The following is a 20,964-nucleotide window of genomic DNA, read 5'->3' on the forward strand; positions in this document are numbered from 1 at the left end:
GGAGCCAACGCGCCTTTCCCGGGTCCCCTGGCAGTTCCCCCCGCCCTCGCCCGCCATCCACCGAGTTGGTCGGGAGGGAAAAGTCCTCCCGCCCAGCCCCGACTCGGAGAGGTTGTGCGCTCCGTCCCCTCGGGGTGAATGCAGGCTGTGCTGCTGATTCCTGCCCTCCCGGTGGGGTCGGGGGACGGACAGGGTGCGTTAACCCGTGCGCTGCTCAGAGCGCGGAGGGGCGGGCCCGCAGGCTGGGGGACCCCACCGAGGCGGGAACTGAATGCGGGTCACCTGCGAGGATGGGATGGCGGGGCCTCGGGGGTGAGGGCACGGGAATCCCTCCCCTGTGGTCAGTGGACCTGTGCTCTGTCTGACACTTCGGCGCGTTGTTACCCTGTATGTTTTCTGTGACTTGAACCCTTTCCCTCTCTTTTCAAGTGAATTTGACTATAGATGCCCACAGTTTGCACATCGATCTGTACCATCCAGAAGTGCTTTGAGATTTTTAGATTTGGTTATGTTTCTTGGTGGTTAGTGGGAAAGAGAAACAATTCGTCTCTTGAGACTTAAACTCTCATTATTGACTTTTGCACAGTGATTTCGGGACCAGGAGTAGAATTTGCACAATTGACGGTATAGGGTACACTTGAGATGCAGGTAAAAACAGAGGGAACTACAGTTTCTAAATCTTTCTCAGGGTAAGCAGTATGAGACTGCTGTGCTTTGTATTAGGTCGAGGAGTCACCCAGCCAATCCGAAAAGTGCCTTTCTTATTTAGCAAACACTTTGATAGCTCTTACTATGTGTTGGGCTCTTTCTAAGTGTTTTATAAATATTAACCCAAATTGTTAACTCAAAATATCCAATTATAGTGGTTCTAGCAGTGAAGAGGTTGTTCATACTTCAGTTCCCCAATGTCACTGCAAGAGCTGGAAACATGAGAGAAAGTTTCAGGCTTTTTTTTTTTTTTTTTTTTTTTTTTTTGTACCTTCTGGACCCCTTGGTTACCATTCCTGTAAGACAAGCCACCACGCCTCCCCTTCAGGGGAAGGGAGTCTGGAACTACCCCTCTTCTGGACCTCTTCCTTGCAGATCTCAGCCACCCAGGTCCCTAGGATCGGCTCCAAGATGGCCTTTCTTATTGGCCATCGTGCCCATGTTAGCTAACTCCGGAGAGTCCAGAACTTCCCCCTTTCTTCAACTGCCACTACTTGGAGCCTGATTTTGTTTATCAAAGGAGTTTTGCTCCCAGTCTGTTTGAGAATTGATGTGACTGTAGCTTACATTTAAGATTGAAAGTGAAATGCAGTATAAAATAAAACCTTTAGCCGAAACCGGTTTGGCTCAGTGGATAGAGCGTCGGCCTGCGGACTCAAGGGTCCCGGGTTCGATTCCGGTCAAGGGCATGTACCTGGGTTGCGGGCACATCCCCAGTGGGGGATGTGCAGGAGGCAGCTGATCGATGTTTCTCTCGCATCGATGTTTCTAACTCTCTATCTCTCTCCCTTCCTCTCTGTAAAAAATCAATAAAATATATTTTAAAAAAAATAAGAAAATAAAAATAAAACCTTTAGAGATGTCCATTTTGTGGTTTGCAGACATATAGAGAAAATATTTTTCCAGAATAAAGTGCCCTCTTTAAAGACATGCCTTGGCCTGACGGTCAGATTAGTGAATAAAAATAGACATGGTTCTTGTCATTATGGTGATTATGAGTCTTATGTTAAGATCTATACGTCATACTATCGTTCTATATCTCTCTCTTTCATATATTTAAATTTCCAGGGTGATGATTAAATGAGACGCTGAGCCTTATTTAATAGGATTATGACGTGTCCTGGAAGCAGGAAGGTTCACTTTCCTTTGATAAAATTTATGGCGCAACAGACATTGGTGGATTTCAAGAATGCACTTCACCCAAATGGCAACTGACACTTTCATGAGATACAAGGTGCTTCCAGACATACTTACTTGCTCTTCAGAGAGACCTTGTGAGGTTGGTAGCCATTTTTATTCCAGAAACTGAGGCATGGACATGTTAACAAGCTTTAGCCTGGATTGCACAGCTGGTAAGAGGCAGAGCTTGAATAGAGAGCAGATATGTGCACAGTGCCTGGCACATGCCAACCTGTCATAAACATTTGCAGAATGAATGACTCCAAATGACTTCATACTTATTGCTCTTTCAAAACACATGCCTCTCAAATACTATAATAAATTTGTGCCTAAAAGATTTACAGGCCTAATCCAATGTATCTCTCTTATTTCAAACAGTATCTGTCTCATACACATGTTTTTTCCAAAAGGGATGAGAATGCTCTTTAGACTCATTTCTTAGGATTTATCATCTCTGGTTTTTTGTTTTGTTGTTGTGTTTTTTTGGGGGGGGGGCGGGTGTGATATCATCTCTGGTTTTTGAAAAGCAAATAGGTTGGTTGTCCTTTCTCTCTCTCAAACATTCTTTTTCCCTCTGATTTGGAGAGTTTAGACTGGACACATGGTTTTAGTGTTTGTGTTGACAGCTTTCTTATCTCTCCCTGCTCAGCTAAGGTCATTTTTAAGGACAGCAATCACTATAGGTTTTCCATGTCAGTGAACTCAATTAAGCTACTTAGAAATAGGATCAAGTTTAAACACAGTGATGCTAGGTATTGCAATTTTTCAAAGTATCTGACATTACTAATGTATTTCTCAAAATGTTGCAATTACTTTAGTATAGATCTGTCTTTCAAAAAAAAAAAACCTCAACTATTTATATCCTTTAAGCATAACTGTCTGTACTCTAAAGTATGTGACTTCCAGATGGAAAAACCTTCAATTAGAGAGGAAAACATGGCCATTACCTGGTGGGAGAACTTGAGAAGGGAAAAATGGGAGGTGGAGTGGCCTTTCCCATGAAGGGGATTAGGTGGTAAGAAACCCTTAATGAAGCCACACTGAGTCATCTGCCTGTCAGGTTCTTCTCAACGTTGGCTCCTCTGTGTGGGGGTGGAATAAAATACTTTTGAAACCTGTCTTGTTTCAGAAACCACGTTACCTTTTCCAATCTCATGTTTTCTCTCTCTCTTTTTAAATTCATGTAAATTACTGACTAAACTGCTGATTCATGAAACTCAAATTATGTAACATGTTGTTCCTGACAGAAACAGTTCAAGAATTATTTTAAGGGACTGTTTCCCTTTATCTGTTGCATTCTGTAAGGTGGCATCTTTGTTCTCATTTCACCTTTTCCCCCCTTCTATTTCATGGAGGAAAGTGGCAAATCTAAGAGGCGCCATTTCCACCCCTTGTGGTTCATGGCAAAGTCATTTTAACTCAGTACTAACTTGAGTTAGTTAATTGTCATTGCAGAGGAAAACAACATGGAAATCAGATGTTGAAGGCCGATTCAGAACAGTAAAATTTTATTGCCTGTTTGAAGCTGAGCCAGCGAGTTTGCAAAGAGAGCAGTGTACCATCTCCTTGCTCCTGTCCAACTTCTTCTGGCCTTTCCTGGTTGCCACAGGTCTTGAAAACCTGCCTTAGTTTACCTTTTTGTAGCCACTATTATTCAGTGATGGGCGGGTGAAAGAAGGGTGATTATGTTAGAGGAATTGTTGTAGGGTGAGAATCTGTAATATGTAAAATGGAGGGTGAAGTAAGGGTTGTGAATGAGATCTCACAGTGGAGGATTCATGCAGATTGCTGCTTAGCCTCTCCTGAAGGGATCAGACAGACATAAGGGGAAGACATATATGGGATCAAAGGAAGATTGGGAAGGATTAGAAACATTTGTCAGCATGTGATATTGGCAGGCAGAGTTCCTTTGTACCACCAAGTGCAGAAGTGTCATTATGGGTAGCTGTTTCTTCAGGCCACCAAATGCATTTGCAGACAATTGAATTATAGACGGCTGGTTTCCAGGCTTGAAACTGGAAGTAAGAAGATTTCACAGGCTTTTGCTTGAGTAAAGGCCTGGATTTCATACCTTTTTAAAGCCTTACTCTTTTTTGAGTCTGCCTATAATGTGGAGATAATGTCATTCTCTTCACTGTTTTGCGATTTTAAATAACCGACATTGTATTTACATGGCATGTAGTAATGAATAGCATTCAGGTCAATTGCTGTCATTCAGGTTCCTGGTATATTTGCTATGCTAGTCAATACCAAACACCTTTCCTGTAGGTAAAATAGACTTCATGTATATTAACACACAAAATCGAACTCACTGATGGACTAGCCAGTCTATGGATGAAGCATCCTCAAGTACAGTGGGGCTTCACTAGGACTTGACTAATTGCTTGCTTGAGTTAAGTAATGAGAAGAAACTTTTAGTTATTTACCTCCCTGTTTTTAAAATAAAAATAGATTAAAGTTAGCTTAAAATGATATGGTTTCCAAATCAGCATCCACACATGCAGACAAACATATATATAGGATCTGTGGATAGATTATATAATCTAATGCACATATATTATATAAGTGATCAGCTAAAGGGAACTATAGGAATCATGTCCGCAGTTTCCCAAGAAAACACGGTATGTATGTCACCTTTTTCCCCTATTTTTATTTTAGTTTTGTTTCTTTTATTTTCTAAATATTTTTAATTACAAAGGCATGTATGCTCTTGAATTCAAGCAGTCGAGAAGCATGTGAAGTGAAAAGGAAAACTAAGTCTTCTCCATTTTAATCTTACCCATGAAGATAATCATTGCTAAGTATTTATATCTTTCCAGATTTTTCTCCATGCTTATATAAACCTGTGTATCTATAAATATATGCAGAGATATTTTTTGAAAATGAGAATCATTCTACACAATTTGTTCTTTTGTTTTTTGTTTTTTTATCATGGACATCTATCAATCTACACCATTAGTTTTGACAGCTGCATAGTATTCTACTTTATGGTTAATAAATTATCCACCTTCTGTTTCTAATTATTTATATGCTCACTCTTTTGTATATTTTAAAATATGTTTAAATCACCAAAGTAATACATTTTTAAAGAAAAAAAAGAAGAAATAAGAATCACCAGAGGGGCAGAGGCAGGCTAGAAGGGGTCAATGGGGGAAAAAGGGAGACATACAATTCTTTCTTTTTTTTTTTTTTTGACATATAATACTTTCAACAATAAAGACTGAAAAAAACACACACCAGTAAACCTGCCAGTCAGTAATCACTGTTAGCATTTTAGAGTATAACTTTCTACACTTTTATTTGTGTATGAGTATCCATATTTTCAATGCCATTTTAAGCAGTTTCTTCTGAAGGCTTGCTTTGTTGGTTGGGGAATCATGTTTGTGTAGCCAACACTTTTAAACCAGTTATTTTGCTGTGTTTCCTGGCCACCTGCCATAGCCCAAGTCTGGATAAAACTTGGAAGTTTATACTACTGCTCATAAAGGGGATGAGGTGAGGGTGTGTGGATGGACCGACAGACCCATCCAAATCGGCATCATGCATATCTCTAATGGAGGTCAGTCAATATTTGTATTTTAAGTACATCTAAAATATAAGATATTTAAGAAGAGAACTAACAGAATATTCACACATAATTGATTATGGTCACTAAAGGAGAAGCAGAAATAATAGATTTGAACCAAGGAAAAAGTGTTAAATTTAGTTGAAAATCAGAACAGCTGATCTTCACATGTTTTGAAATAGTCTCCTAATAAGTAGATTTTTTGAAATAATTGGTCTAACAAAGCTCCATCAATGGAAGAAATAGGTGATCTTGAAATTTCTTATGGTCCTGTTATATTATAGGCTCTCAGAGTTAGTAACACTTGACTTAGTATAGTTTCATGTATACAACTCCCTAGTTATAATAATACTAGAGGCCTGATGCACGAAATTCGTGCACGGTGGCAGGGGGGAGGTCCCCTCAGCCCAGGCTGCACCCTCTCCAATCCGGGACCCCTTGGGGGATATCCGACTCCCAGTTTAGGCCTGATCCTAAATTGGCAGTCGGACATCCCTCTTACAATCCAGGACCGCTGGCTCCTAACTGCTCACCTGCCTGCCTGCCTGATCGCCCCTAACTGGCCCCCCTGCCAGCCTGATCACCCCTAACCGCCACTGCCTGCCAACCTGATCGCCCCTAACTGCCCACCCGCTGGCCTGGTCGCCCTCAACTGCCCCCCCTGCCAACCTGGTTGCCCTCAACTGCCCCTCCCTGCTGGCCTGCTTGCCCCATCAGCCTGCTTGTTCAGTCGTTTGGTCGTTTCTCACTAACCCCTTTGCTGGCCTAGTCACCCCTCACATCACCCCCACCAGCCTGGTAACCCCATGCAGCCTGCTGTTCAGTTGTTTGGTTGTCCCTCAATAAGCCCCCTACTGGCCTGGTTGCCCCACACAGACTGCTTGTTCAGTCGTTTGGTCGTCCCTCACTAACTCCCCTGCCGGCCTGGTCGTAGGCAGCCATCTTGTGAGTGTGTGATGGTCGATTTGCATATTATCTCTTTATTATATAGGATGTATGTAACATATCCTATCTAATAATAGACAAACATGGTAATTAACCGTAACTTTGCTATCCTTCCCATTGGCTAATCAGGGCGATATGCAAATTAACTGCCAAACAAGATGGCGGCCGGCAGCCAGGCAGCTGAAGTGAACAGGAGGCTTGCTTGCTCCAGTGATGGAGGAAGCCAAGGTTCCCTGCCTGCCGCTGTCGGCCTCTGAGCTGCAGCCTGCTGCTCAGTTGTTTGGTCATCCCTCACTAACCCCTCTGCCGGCCTGGTCGCCCCACGCAGCCTGTTCCGTTCAGTTGTTTCGGATGTGACGGCCCCTGGCTCTTTATAGATCACCAGTTTTTTCAGACAGCATCCGTCTGGGCTAATATCTCGCCATCCCCTTTTTATTCCCCCACTGCACATGTGCACAGCTGTCACCCACAGTTTGCTCCTATATCCTTTTGTGGCTTCCCCACCCTCCACTTTTCTGAGAGTCTAGTACCCCTTTGAACCTGGTTCTTTTTTTCTTCTTCCAGCTTTTTCTTTTTTTAAAATAATTATATGTTTTTTTAATTGTTTGGGGGTTTTTTTAGAGAGAGGAAAAAAGAGGGAGAGAGGGAAACATTGATGTGAAAGAGAAACATCGATTGGTTGCCTCCCATACACACCCCAACCGGGAATTAATCCCACAACCTGGGTATGTGCCCTGACTAGGAATACAGCCCACAACCCTTCAGTGCACAGGATGGTGCTCCAACCAACTGAGCCACACCAGCCAGGGCCAGCTTTTGCTTTAAGAACATTTCTGTCCTTTCTCTATTCAACTCCTTCATTTTGATCTTGAGCAAAAAAAGGATACTAATCGTGGTGGTATATTTAAGAACAAGCCTTTAATAAGGAAAAGGAAAGCTTTCAGTTTGGGAGGAAAGGTAGACATTATAAAGAACCAGTGGTTTCAACCTTCAAAGCTCTTGAGAATACCCAGTAATTCCTTTCAAAATTTCCACAGAAGTCTCCACCCACCTCTTCTCTAAATAAGGTGTGTGTGTGTGTGTGTGTGTGTGTGTGTGTGTGTGTGTGTGTTTAGAGCACTGGCATAACATTTAAAACTATACATTTTTTTGTTCATGTCATTGCTTTGGTGCTTTTTTTCTTTTTTTTTTCCCCCCCTGTTGGAGATGTTAGTCATATTATGGATTGATGAGAGAGTGGTTTGGTCTTCAAGCTAACTCCTAGCCAAGACCACTATTTCCTTCAGAGAATACACCCAAAGTTCTAGATATCTGGTTTAAAAATAGCATGTTTATTTTGAAGTTAAGGAAGCAAAGGGCTATCTTAAGCCAAAGATTAGCAATCTTTGAGAAGTGGTGTGTCAGGATTCCAAACCCGTTCTTCCTAGATTTTCATCAGCAGAGATATGCAATGGTGAGAAGCATAGATCAGCGGTCCATTCTTGGAAGTTAGCAAAGAAGCAGTACTGTTTGCAGGAATTTTCCATCGCCTTGTAGACTCTCACAAGAGGTAGAGGTGGGGGATCAAGCCCAGGTAGCTGACTTCAGTTTGACCAACGTGGTGCTTTGGCCAGACGTGAGGAGCTCTGCACCAAGACAGAAGCTCCTTAAACTGCACTGAGACCAAAGGCCGACTTTTTCATAAACATGAATGAAAAAGGTTTTGAAAAAACATTTTTACTCAGCTTCCAAACAACATGGTGCTAAAATTCATCATGGCTTAAACATGAAAGTTCTTATTATTTGCTTGTTTGAACTGGGAAGATTGTGAATAAATATTTAGAAGGTAAGACGTTGGTATAATTTTTAAAAATGGTTCTTAGTTTTGTAGTTCTAAGTGTACATAGTTGTGCATAATTGACATTTTTTAGTCCATTCCAACATAAGGTACCTTCCTTTTTTTTCTAATTGTTCTTCTTTAGCCCTCATTCTCTCTTCTGGTGAATATTTGGTTTGATTTTTTTGTCTATAAGGGAATTATTATTTTTTTAATTAATGAAAGATAAGACATACCAATGTTTTAGCAGAAAAGAATTTTTAAGAGATTTATAAGACTCTGTTCCTCTTTCCCCTTGAATTTTGTGTCCCCTTTAAATTTCCTTTATTTCTGATTTTCATTAACATCATTTATTACTGTTTATCCTTTTAAAAATTCACTCAAGTGTGAACAAAATCCCTGTTCTACTGAATTTATTTGTTGCTTTTATCAGACATTTTGGGATTAGAAAGTTGCTTTGGAGATGCAGAATATGTATAAATTGTTACCTCTGTGTAGAAAAATAAGGGTTAAATAAGAATATATTTTTGCTTTGTTTGTCTAAGCATAAAAAGACTAAGCAAGTAAGTGTTTATCTGTTTGGAATTGGGTAATGAGAACTGGGTGGGAAGCAGACTTTTCACTGTATCTCTTTTATATATTCTTGGTTTTTGAACCATGTGAATATGTAACCCATTGTAAAAGTAGTTTTAAAAATCATGTCTGCGATTCCTTGACTTAAAAAAAGGGGGGGGGGGGGGTGGTGTCTGTGTATTTCTCTTGTTATTTTTCCAGAAGTCTTTAAGTAAAGTTTTTTTCAAATCTTTTTTTTAAAGACTGCATGTGTGGGGAGGGAAGTTGGGGGACCGGGTGGAAAAGGTGAAGGGATTAGGCAATACAAATTGGTAGTTACAAAATAGTCACAGGATGTAAAGTATAGGATAGGGAATATAGACAATAATATTGTAATAACTATGTATGGTGCCAGGTGGGTACTGGAGATATTGGGGGAAACACTTTGTAAAGTATATGGTTGTCTAACCACTATGCTGTACACCTGAAACTAATACCAAATAATATTGAGTGTAAACAGTAATTGAAAAATAAATTTTTTTAAAATATCTAAAAACATAAATAAGAGGAATGCATGTGTAGTCTTGTCTCATAGGACTAGTAGTATTTTGCAGGCATCTTGACCTGGCTCCTCAAGTGTTGTGACTAAGATTTATTATGAATCCTTCCCTTTGGAAATTCTGATACTACACATACAGCCAAGACTCAAGTTATTGTTGGCTTCTTCGGAGAACCATTTAACTGAAATTGTCTGCAGTATTCTGCCAACTGGATACTCAGTTGTTTCCTAATAAAACTGTGAAATGATACCAACAGAATCAGTGCAAAGTTAGTTGATTTCCCCCCATGTTATCTTGTATCGTACCACCAAGGTTATAGGTTACTTACTTAATATTATGTTAGCTTGATGCTTTTAGAAAATAAAGGTTGGTTTACTTTTAGTAATTAAATAAGTCTGCTCTTTTTGGTACAGGCTAAGCCGAATAGTCTCTTTCATCAGGGTTTTTGTCGTTTTGTCATTTTTGACCTGTGTTTTACCCTGAGTAGAGCAAAGAAAAAGGAACTAATATTGAGTATCTACCATGTGCTGGGTGCTTTAGAGAGATTATTTTATTAAATAATCATAATAACTCTCTGGGGTAAGGAATATTTTACAGATGAGCAAACTGAGGCTTAGAGAGGTTTCGAAGGCAGCCATGCCTGGCCAACACGGGAGAGCTGATTCGAACAGGTCTGCCTGGCTTTACCAGGAGGGCCCCTGAGCCTTGGAGAAGGGGTAAAGGCTGACTCCTCTCCAAGCCTCTCTTCAGAAAGAACAGGCAGCATTGACGTACAGGTTACTCAGATTACCTTCTGCTGATGAGGCAGTCGTCAAATGAGTTTGACAACTGGCTTTTCATTTTCACTCTATTATTCTGAGATTATGTTAATGTAATCTAGAAACTGCTGCCAGACTTCAAATGCTGATGTCATGTTCTAAAATCCCTTCACGATGATAGCCAGCACCACTGATATTAACCCTTGGAAATAGAGCAATCAGCAGATGTAGATACCAAGTAAGAATAAAAGAACATTTCAGGGCTGAATTCCTTTGATTCTCTTATCTAATAAAATTCTTTTATGTTCTGGGCAAAGATGGTGAGAAAGATACTGAAGAAACTGAAGTGATTAGAATAGTTTAAAAAGGTCACAGATAGTGAAAGGAGAAGAGGATAAACCCTGAGCATACACTGAAGTACCTTACACTTAACACTTTAAATAAAAGCTTTATTGAGACTTTACATGCTGCTAATTTACCCTTTTAAAGTATTCAGTTCAGTCATTTAGTCATAGACTTGTGCCATCGTCATCACTATCTAAATCCAGGACATTTTCATCATTCCAAAAGGACCCCTGGGCCCTTAGCAGTAACTCCCATCCTCCATCCTTTTCTTCCCCCAGCCCCTGGCAACGAGGACTCTACTTTCTCTCTCTATAGATTTGCTTATTCTGGACATTTAATGAAAAATGGAATCATGCCGTATCTAGTCTTTGGTGACTGGTTTATTTCACTTAGCATACTGTTTTAAAGGTTTATCCATGTTGTAGCATGTAGTATTTCATTTCTATCACTGAAAAATATTCCATTGTATCAGTGTACCATATTTTGCTTATTCACTCATCTGTTAACAGACATTCGGGTTATTTCCATTTTTTAGCCATTATGTAAAATGCTGCGATGAATAGTCATCTGCAAGTTTTGTGTGGACATATGTTTTCATTTCTCTTGGGTGATACCTAAGAGTAGAATTGCTGGGTCCTATGGTAACTCTGTGTAATGTTATGAGGAATTGCCAAGCTTTTCAGTATCGGCACTATTTTACAGTCCCCCCCAGAAATTTGTGAGGGTTCAAATTTCTCCATATCTTGGCCAACACCTGTTGTCTTTTTTACTTCCGTCATTTTAGTGGGTGTGACGTGGTATCTCACTGAGGTTTTGATTTGCATTTCCATAGTGACTAATGATCTTTCATGTACCTAGTGACCATTTGTATATCTTCTTTGGAGAGATGTCTATTCAGATCTTTTACCCATTTTAAAATTAGATTATTTGTCTTTTTTTGTTGTTGAATTGTAAAAATGTTTTGCATATTCTAGATGCACATTACTTATTCTAGATGCTAACCAGAATTGGTAAATGGTTAATTTTTTTTTTCATGGTAGCATTCTTTGTCTGTACCTACAAAAATTCTATGAAATATATGTGTCCAAGTATGCAGTGGTATAAATGTCATATGAAATTCAGTTAGTAGAGGCATTTAAAATGTATCAATATATTGTAGGGAAGTAAATTTGGCACCCAGCAATGTGTCTCTCTGGCATGAGGATCATTTTATTTGTAAGAAATAAAAGACTCAGGAAGAAACTTAGATAGGAACCTATTCCAGAAAATAGTGCTAGCACCTGAGATATTTACAAAGAATGTGGGCTAGGTGCGATGGGGAAACTGGGCAGGGTCTGGAGATCTCTGAGTCCTTGTCTCTGTATTGCCCAACAGACATTTGTTCACTGAACATTGGCTTTTCCATCTTCATGTGAATTGCCTTCCTCCTCTTTGAAGCCCCAATCCACTACCCCTTCTCCTTAGCTCAAGATGCCATATAAGCCTCACCTGCCTACCTTCCTTGGGCCTCCATATTCTTATGGACCCCCCTCCCCATATGCACATACACAATTAAATTTGGCTATTTTTTTCCTGTTAATGTATTTCAAATCAATTTAATTCTTACACCAGCCAGAAGAACCTAGAAGGGTAGAGAAAATTTCTTCCTCCCCAACAGTCTGAATACCAGTAAATTCTTCTTCTCAACTAAAAATACTTTGACAATTTAGCACCATGTGTTTGTGAAGACAGTATAATTTGACTTTGCCTTGTAGCACATATAGAAATTATTCGCCATTTTTAAAGTAAATTATTGTTTTGAAATTATAAAAAAGCAAATACCCACATCTTAGTATTTTTTTTTAAACCCACTGTATTTGTAGTTAGAGTTATCTCTCATTTAATGAATCCTATCATCTAACAGTGGCCATTTAAGGGTATAGGTCAGAATGTAGAGGAGAAATTCGACATTAGTGGCCATTTTGGATAAAGGGTATAGGTCAGAATGTAGAGGAGAAATTCGACATCATTTCTAAGTTATCTAGATTTCTAGGTTATGGGACAGGATGGCAGTTCAGAAGAAACCATAGATTGGAGAACACACAGCGGCTACAGAAGAATAAAAAAGAATGTGGTAGCAGAAAGAGTATAGAATTAGATGAAGGAGGAGGTCTTGGCAAAGAGACCAGTACCCAGACATGCTTTGAGGCTGTCTCAGTCTATATCTGTCTCTGGGAGGGAAATTTCTGAGAGTGAGTGTGTTGTTGGAACATGTCCTCTTCAGTAGTATAGTTAGTGCAATAATTGAATTACCTCTTTCCATTTGGATCATGTGGCAATATTCTCTGTTGGCAACGCTGGATATCCAAAGGAGTGAAGTGATTGTTTTATTAAGTCTCTTAAAATCTTAAGTGCTGACTTAGGGAAGAGATGATAGATGTGAAAACGCTTGGCATAGTGAAAGGCACAAAGTAGGCACTTGATAAATTGTCTACTTAAAAATTGGCTGATATTAACCTGTCCATAATACTTTATAATATTTAATAGCTTCAGCTAGGGAATTTAGAAGGCTTAGGTTATGGTGTTTGATCTGCTTGTTAAGTGAACCCTAGCAAGTGACTTGATTTTCTCTGGCTGTAAATACTCAAAATTCCTTCTATCTCTAAAATGCAATGTTTCGTATAGGGGGTGGGGGGAAAGGCTTTAAATAAAGATTATTCTTTTAGCAGAGGTGGAAGTTTTGTTTTTGTTCTCAATTTTTATAATTTTAACTAGGGTACACTAGATGAATAAGGCTCTTTATTGCATTATCAAAAGCCAACCACTGATTTATTTGAAAACAAAGAGTTTCTTTGCAGTGTCATTTCGCCTGGCATTATCATGAATCCGAGAATTATTCTACACGAATCAGAGAACAGTAATGTAGCTGTACTTAAATTTAGAGTTCCACACAGCCATTCACCAGAGATGAATTGAGGTGAACAAGTACTTCCAACTTAATTTGCAAAAAGTTCTAAAACGCTGGTGGAATTCATTGCAGGAATCAGTGAAAAAGCAGGTTGCAAGTGTGGCTCAGATCATGCAAAGCAAGTGTGGCTCAGATCAGAGAAACTATCATTGCTTTTGTATTTGTTTTTTGGATCTGTGTGATTTCTGGTAATATTTAATGATAATATAAAATTTAGGAACATTTCTACTACTTTGAAATGTTGCTGTATAGTGTGACTGTTAGAAAATGAATCAGTATGGTTGGTCATCTTTGTTTTTATTTTTTATTTTATTTTTGTTAATCCTTACCTGAGGATATTTTCCCATTGATTTTTAGAGAGAATGGGAGAGAGGGGGAGAGACAGAGAGAGAGAAACATGTGAGAGAGACACATTGATTGGTTGCCTCCCACATGCGCCCCGACCTGGGTCCAGGGATTGAGCCTGCAATTGAGGTATGTACCCTTGCCCGGAATAGAACCTGAGACCTTTCAGTCCACAGGCTGACCCTCTAACAACTGAGGGGAACTGGCGAGGGCTCATCTTTGTTTTTAAAGGAAGCCAATGCCTGGCTTCAAATAATGCTCTATGGAATCATATTCCCTTTTTTTCCCCCTTTACACTACACACAACACTCTGAACATTTTTCTGGACTCTTGTTACCAAATACCAGCTGGGCATTTTACAATTTAACTCACTTCTGATACTGTCTACCTGAAGATTCCACAGGTTAAGGGTTCAGTTCTATATCACTGCCCCTCCCTCAGCCTTAGCCACCAGTCAAAAGTCCAGGTTGTTACCTGTCTGACCAACAGGCTATAAATCCATTTCCCACCACTCCCTCCTCTGGCCCAATTAATTTGCTAGAGCAGCTCACTGAACTTAGGAAAATAGTTTACTTACCAGATAACCAGTCCTATATAATAAAGAGGTAATATGCAAATTGATCATCACACCCTCACAAGATGGCTGCCTACGACCAGGCCGGCAGGGGGGTTAGTGAGGGACGACCAAATTTTCTTTCCAGGGAAACTGAGTTCTATGTTGATGTGTTTGAAGTCCATCTGCAGGGTGCCTTTGCATCCGTTCGGAATGCTGTCAATATTTTCTGGAAAGGTGATAGTACGATTGCTGAGAATGATCTTATTCTTGCAGGAAATGCAGTAAAGAGCTCAAAGTCTTTTACAACAAGATAGTTTATGTATTCTTGAGTAATCCTATATAATAAAAGGGTAATATGCAGGGTGGGGGCAGTTAGGGGTGACCAGGTCAGCAGGGAGGGCAGTTAGGGGCAATCAGGCCAGCACACAGAGGCAGTGAGGGGCTATCAGGCCAGCAGAGGGGTGCAGTTAGGAGCAACCAGGCAGGCAGGCAGGTGAGCGATTAGGAGCCAGCAGTCCAGGATTGTGAGAGGGATGTCCGGCAGTTGGACATCCCCCGAGGGGTCCCAGATTGGAGAGGGTGCAGGCTGGGCTGAGGGTATTCCCCCCCTCCTGTGCACAAATTTCGTGCACCAGGTCTCTAGTTTATTATAAAAGGTTATTACTCAGGAACAACCAGATGAAAGAGATGCATAGGGCAAGGTATGTGGGAAGGGACAAGGGCATTTTTGTGCCCACTATCCCAGAGCACCACTCTCCCCACACCTCCATGTGCACTAACTCAAAAGCTCCCTGAACCCCATCCTTTTGGGGTTTTATGGAGGCTTTGTTATATAGTTATGGTTGATTAAATCATTGGTTGTTAGTGATTGATTCAACCTCTAGCCCCTCTCCCTAGAGAGAAAATTCCAACCCTCTAGTCTGATCAGGACTGTTTCCCTGGCAGCCAACACCCATCCTTAAATTGCCTAGGGGCTTTCCAAAAACTCATTAATATAAACGCAGGTGTGATTGAAAGAGGCTTGTTATATGAATAACTAAAGACACTTATTTCACCTTTGTAGATCTTACCACTTAGGAAATTCCAAGCGTTTTAGGAGCTCTGTGCCATAAACGGACAAAGACCAAATATATATATTGCTTAATATAAATCACAGTAGTATACCTTGTTTAAGTAATAAGTTGCTAAAATTATGAGAACCAAAACAATTTTTTCCACCTCTATTAAAAGAATACACTTTAAATATCTGTTTTGAGGTTTCATGGAAAAACCAAGAGGCAAACCAGCCAAATGTATTGTGGGTTTCTCTTTTTTTTTAAATTTTACACTCTTACTGTTAAAGTTCATATATCATAATTTTGTGTACATTTCCTTAGGTTCAGTTTTAAAAGGTGGAAAACAAGTTATGAAATACTAATTTAGGTAATGGATGGTGGTTATGAGTCATTATGGTTAATTGTGTAAGTATGTACAGAAGTAGAAGGACTTATCTTAAAATGACAAGAGTTCCCAAATCTTTAATGAAAAGGATGGTGTGTGTGTTTAATGAAGTCTCTTCTCATGCACTTCCTAATCATTAAAATGTAAATAAAGCTTGGGTCACATGGAAGTTTCTGGGTAAGTAATTGTATTGGAGACTATATGTTTTTTTGGGTCATTCCATACTACCCTGGTCAGCATTTGCTCATAAGCATTTCTAGGACCCACTATCGGGTTTATTTTTACAGGTGAAAAAGCAAGGAGCATTTTCTCATGTCATCGGAGGGAGTTAGCTAGAAACTTAACATTTTGAGCTTAAAAATTAATTTTCTTTTAATGTCATTAAAATTTACCACTTGGGTTTCAATTTTAATGTTTCTTATAATTATAATAAAATGAATCTTTGGACTATGGCATTTAATAGAACCTTTATTCACACTTTAGTGTAATCAGATGTAAAAACAGAATACTTCTTTAAAATTTATGTTATAAAATGGTCACAAGTGGAATAAATGTCATTGGTAGGCTTTGTTACGTATAGAAGGAGCAGGTTGCCTTTGTGACTCATTATCTGTTTTTAGCTCCTATGAGAGGTTATACTTACATTGGTTAAGACTGGAGGTCTAGAGTTCCCCAGACTATAGTTCAAATAGTGGTTCGTCACTTAAAAATTAGTGTTTTTCACCTGAAGAATAGGCATAGTAATAGGACATAGCTCATACAGTTGTTATTAAGTTTAAAATAAAAAATACTTGTAAAACACTTAATATAGTCCTTGGGATATACTAGGTGCTCAAGAAACAGTAAATATTGCATGTGGAAATATGTCTGTTCCTCATTCCTTTGGGAGCAGGAATACCTCCATAACATGCTACATGAAAGGAGTTCTCAGGGCTGCCAACCTTACAGTAGAGGTTGAGTAGTAGTATATTTCTCCTACATAGAAGAAAAAAAAAAAGAAAAAAAAGAAACAGTAAATAATAGTATTCTTAATGGATAAAATTTTATGGCCTTAACTTTATTTTTCTTTTGTTAATTACTTCAAAGAAAGGCATACCACAACTATTTTGCATTAAGTCCGAAGAAGCTATAAGAGAGGAGATCTGGACAATTGCAAAGACAGGATTCTTTGGAGATGACTCCTGACAAAGCATTAAGATGATATTCCTAGCCCTAGCCGGTTTGGCTCAGTGGATAGAGCGTCGGCCTGCGGCCTGAAGGGTCCCGGGTTTGATTCCAACCAAGGGCACATGCCCGGGTTGCAAGCTCGATCCCCCATAGGGAGTGTGCAGGAGGCAGCCAATCACTGATTCCCTCTCATCATTGATGTTTCTATCTCTCTCTCCCTCTCCCTTCTCTGAAATCAATAAAAATACATTACAAAAAAAAAAAAAGCTTTAAAAAAAAAAGATGATATCCCTAGTCCCTCTAATGTTGTGTCCCCAGGTGTCTGACTTCATCCCATTGCCTTTTTTGGGCTACACTAGCTCTCTGGATGATTAAAATTACTTTTCCTGGTTTACATGTGTCTTATGCTGATGACTCTCAAATCCATGGTCCCTATCCTGACCTTTATTTATCCTTTGCCCTTCAGACAGATATGTCCGATTGCTTACTACCAGATAACTAGCTTCCCATGGTGCTAGCCTACAGGTAGTTCTAAGTCAACTTGTATAAAAGTTTACCTTTTCTACCTTCTTCCTGACACCTCACCTCCACTTTTCACCAATTTCATCTTCCTTTGTTTAAAAATATGCTTTTATTAATTTTAGAAAGAGAGGAAGGGAGAGAGAGATAGAAACATTGATGAGAGAAAGAGACATCAGTTGGCTGCCTCCTGCACATCCCCCACTGGAGTTGAGCCCACAGCCTGGGCATGTGCCCTGACCAGGAATCAAACCAGTGAACTCTTGGTTCATAGGTTGATACTCAACCACTGAGCCACACCAGTTAAGCTCATCTTCCTTTATTTGTTCCTATTTAATTTATTGCTATCCACCCAGTAACTAGAGAGCACCTAGACTATGTCTCCCTATCATTTACAAAGTCCTCCTGATTTTACCTGTTAAATACTTCTCAAGTCTGTCCCATCTGCTCTATGTCTACTATAGCTTCTTGAGGCTCTCATCATCTTCGGACATTTTCAGTGGCCCCTCTTAAGAGAGTTTTCTACCCCATCTTGATCTCTCTCTTTTTCCATTCGTTCTCCACTTTGCTTTCAAACTGATCTAAAGCAAAGATCTAACCATTGTCATTCCTGTTACATTCTCTATTCTTGTAATATCAAGCCCAAAGTCCTTAGCATGGCTTGTCAGGTTCTTCTGATCCTCTGACCTCTTCTTATCTACTGCCATTTCTAGGCATAAAACATAGTAGAACCTCAAAACTTTCGAGTTCGCCCTATCCAGTTTGGCTCAGTGGATAGAGCGTCAGCCTGTGGACTCAAGGGTCCCAGGTTCAATTTCGGTCAAGGGCATGTACCTTGGTTGCGGGCACATCCCCAGTAGGGAGTGTGCAGGAGGCAGCTGATTGTTTCTCTCTCATCGATGTTTCTAACTCTCTATCCCTCTCCCTTCCTCTCTGTAAAAAATCAATAAATATATTATAAAAAAAACTTTTGAGTTAATGAATACTAAACTCCATCTATACAAATTGAGCCTTTGTGGTTCATTGCTCATGTTAGTCTGGTCATCTGCTCACACCTTTAAAAAATGGGTAAAAGAAATGGAGGAAAAAATTCCTCCATTCTATCCTGCATACCAGAGGAGACTAATCTTCTCAAAAAGCCCTATTTTAATTGCATGCCTACCTTTCTTAACATACAATAGCTCTTTATTAGTTCAAGTCTAAACTCCTCACCCCATCTCACATATACAAACTAATTTGGGACAGCACTTCTACAGAATGAGTCAGCACAGTTAGATCCGTTTGCTTAATAGACAGCATGGGTGGAGTATGGATTGGTTGTTCTTAACTTGGAGCAGCCTTTTTTTTTTTAATGTTTTTTATTTTTTATTTTTTATTGGTTTCAGAGAGGAAGGGAGAGGGAGAGAGGAATAGAAACATCAATTTTGAGAGAGAATCATTGATTGGTTGCCTCTTGCCCTACTAGGGGTGGAGCCCACCACCTGGGCATGTGCCCTGACCGGGAATCAAACTGTGACCTTCATAGGTCTTTGCTCAACCACTGAGTCACACTGGCCGGGTTGGAGCAGCTTTTTTAAAAAAAAATTTATTCATTAATTTTGAGAGAGAGAGAGAAACATTGAGTTTTGTTGTTCCACTTATGCATTCATTGGTTGCTTCTTTTTTTAAAATATATTTTATTGGTTTTTTTACGGAGAGGAAGGGAGAGGGATAGAGAGAAACATCGATGAGAGAAACATTGATCAGCTGCCTCCTGCACACCCCCAACTGGGGATGTGCCCACAACCAAGGTACATGCCCTTGACCGGAATTGAATCTGGGACCCTTCAGTCCGCAGACTGATGCTCTATCCACTGAGCCAAACCGGTTAGAGCCATTGGTTGCTTCTTTATGTGCCCTGACTAGGGATCAAACCCACAACCTTGGCTTATAGGAAGGATGCTCTAACCAACTGGATTACCCTGCCAGGGTGGAGCAGCTTTTGACTTTTCAAATCTAGGCTTTAGCATTGGAGTATATGTTGGTACACCCAACAAAAGCTTTGTATCATCAAATATGTATTGAGTCCCCACCACAGGTCAGGCACTATACCAGTGAATAGGGCTTTACTGATAACACAATCAGCATAACTTCTGCCTTCATGGAGATTCTGGCCTAATTGTGAAGACAAACAATTATAACCCAGGGTAGAAAGTGCTAGCACAGGGGAAGTACCTGAGGAACCCACAGCAATGGCACCAGCGGTGGGATCAGGGAAGGCTTCCAAAGATGTCTTGAAACACTGAAGACGTCCCCGGGAGCAGAGCGGAGCAGACCAGCACAGGCCAGAGCAGACTGGCACAGAAAGGAGCGGACCAGAGCAGAGTGGAGGGGACCAGAGCAGTGTAAGCAGACCTGCATGGGGCAGAGCAGAGCTGTCTAGCTGGAGAGTTGCCCGAGAGGCCCCAGAGCTGCCTCACAATGCTGTTTTCCCTGCAGGCTGGATCACAGTGGAGCTGTTTTGCACTGCATATAGCTTCCTTCTTCACAGCACCCCAAATTGGGGATACCTGTTGTCATTGAATTGGCACCAATGGTCATCCGTTGATAGTACTCAATGCACCTTTTCTATTTGAAATGTATATTGTTCATGTCTCAGGAAAATTCTCTGATAATTTCATCCTCGCTATTTCCTCTTTCAAGACATTCAATAAGTTTTGTGTTTGATCTTTGGGATTCAGCCCTCTAATTTTCTTACTGGTTTTTCCTGTTATCCATTTTTTAGTATTTTTGTTATATTTTCTACAAAAATCTCTCAACTTTATCTCCCAACCTTTCTATTGAATTTTTTTGTTTTAGCTATCATTACTGCTTTCCAAGAGCTCTTCCTTATTCTCTAATTATGCTTTTTTATTATTTTAATTTGTTAAAGCATTTCGTTCTTGTTTTATGCATATCAGGTCTTCTGTCTCTATGAAGGCTTTTTTTTATTTTTAGATAAAATATTCCTGGTACTCTATTTCCTGTCTTTAGGTATTCTAGTGTGTTTTTTTGTTTACTTTGGTCCTTTATGTTAGAGGTTTTTCTTAAGTGCTTGATGATCATTTAAGAGTGAGACACCAATAGGGTACATTACAAACTGAATGAAAGTTCTGTGTATCTGGTCAACACTTGTTAAAGGTGAGCCAGCTTTTTTGATGGGGATCACCACAGATTTCATCATCAGCTGTTTTCTCCAGGATCATTCAGTTTTCCCAGATAACAAGCCTTTCATCTCTTGCCTATTGTACCAAATCCTGAGCCTTTTCACAGAATCTGCAGGTGAGGTCAGCTAGCTCCTGCTGGAGTCCCCTCTGCGGGCCCTCTGGTTTCATCATCCACCACTCTGCCCACTTCCTGCTCCTCCGTGGCTTTCTGTCTTCGTGTGGTATGGGGTTTGTGTTGTGTTTGCTTTCAATTTTAAGGTGACTGCTGAGAGACGGGTGAAACATCTATGCCAACATTTTCAAACCCTTCCCTGAACTTTTCAATTCATAATTTTCTTCATACATAACATTAAAAATGGAGGGAATTTGCTAATGTT

Source organism: Myotis brandtii, unplaced genomic scaffold (genome assembly GCF_000412655.1).
Source record: "Myotis brandtii unplaced genomic scaffold, ASM41265v1 scaffold23, whole genome shotgun sequence".
In the NCBI taxonomy this organism is placed as follows: domain Eukaryota; kingdom Metazoa; phylum Chordata; class Mammalia; order Chiroptera; family Vespertilionidae; genus Myotis; species Myotis brandtii.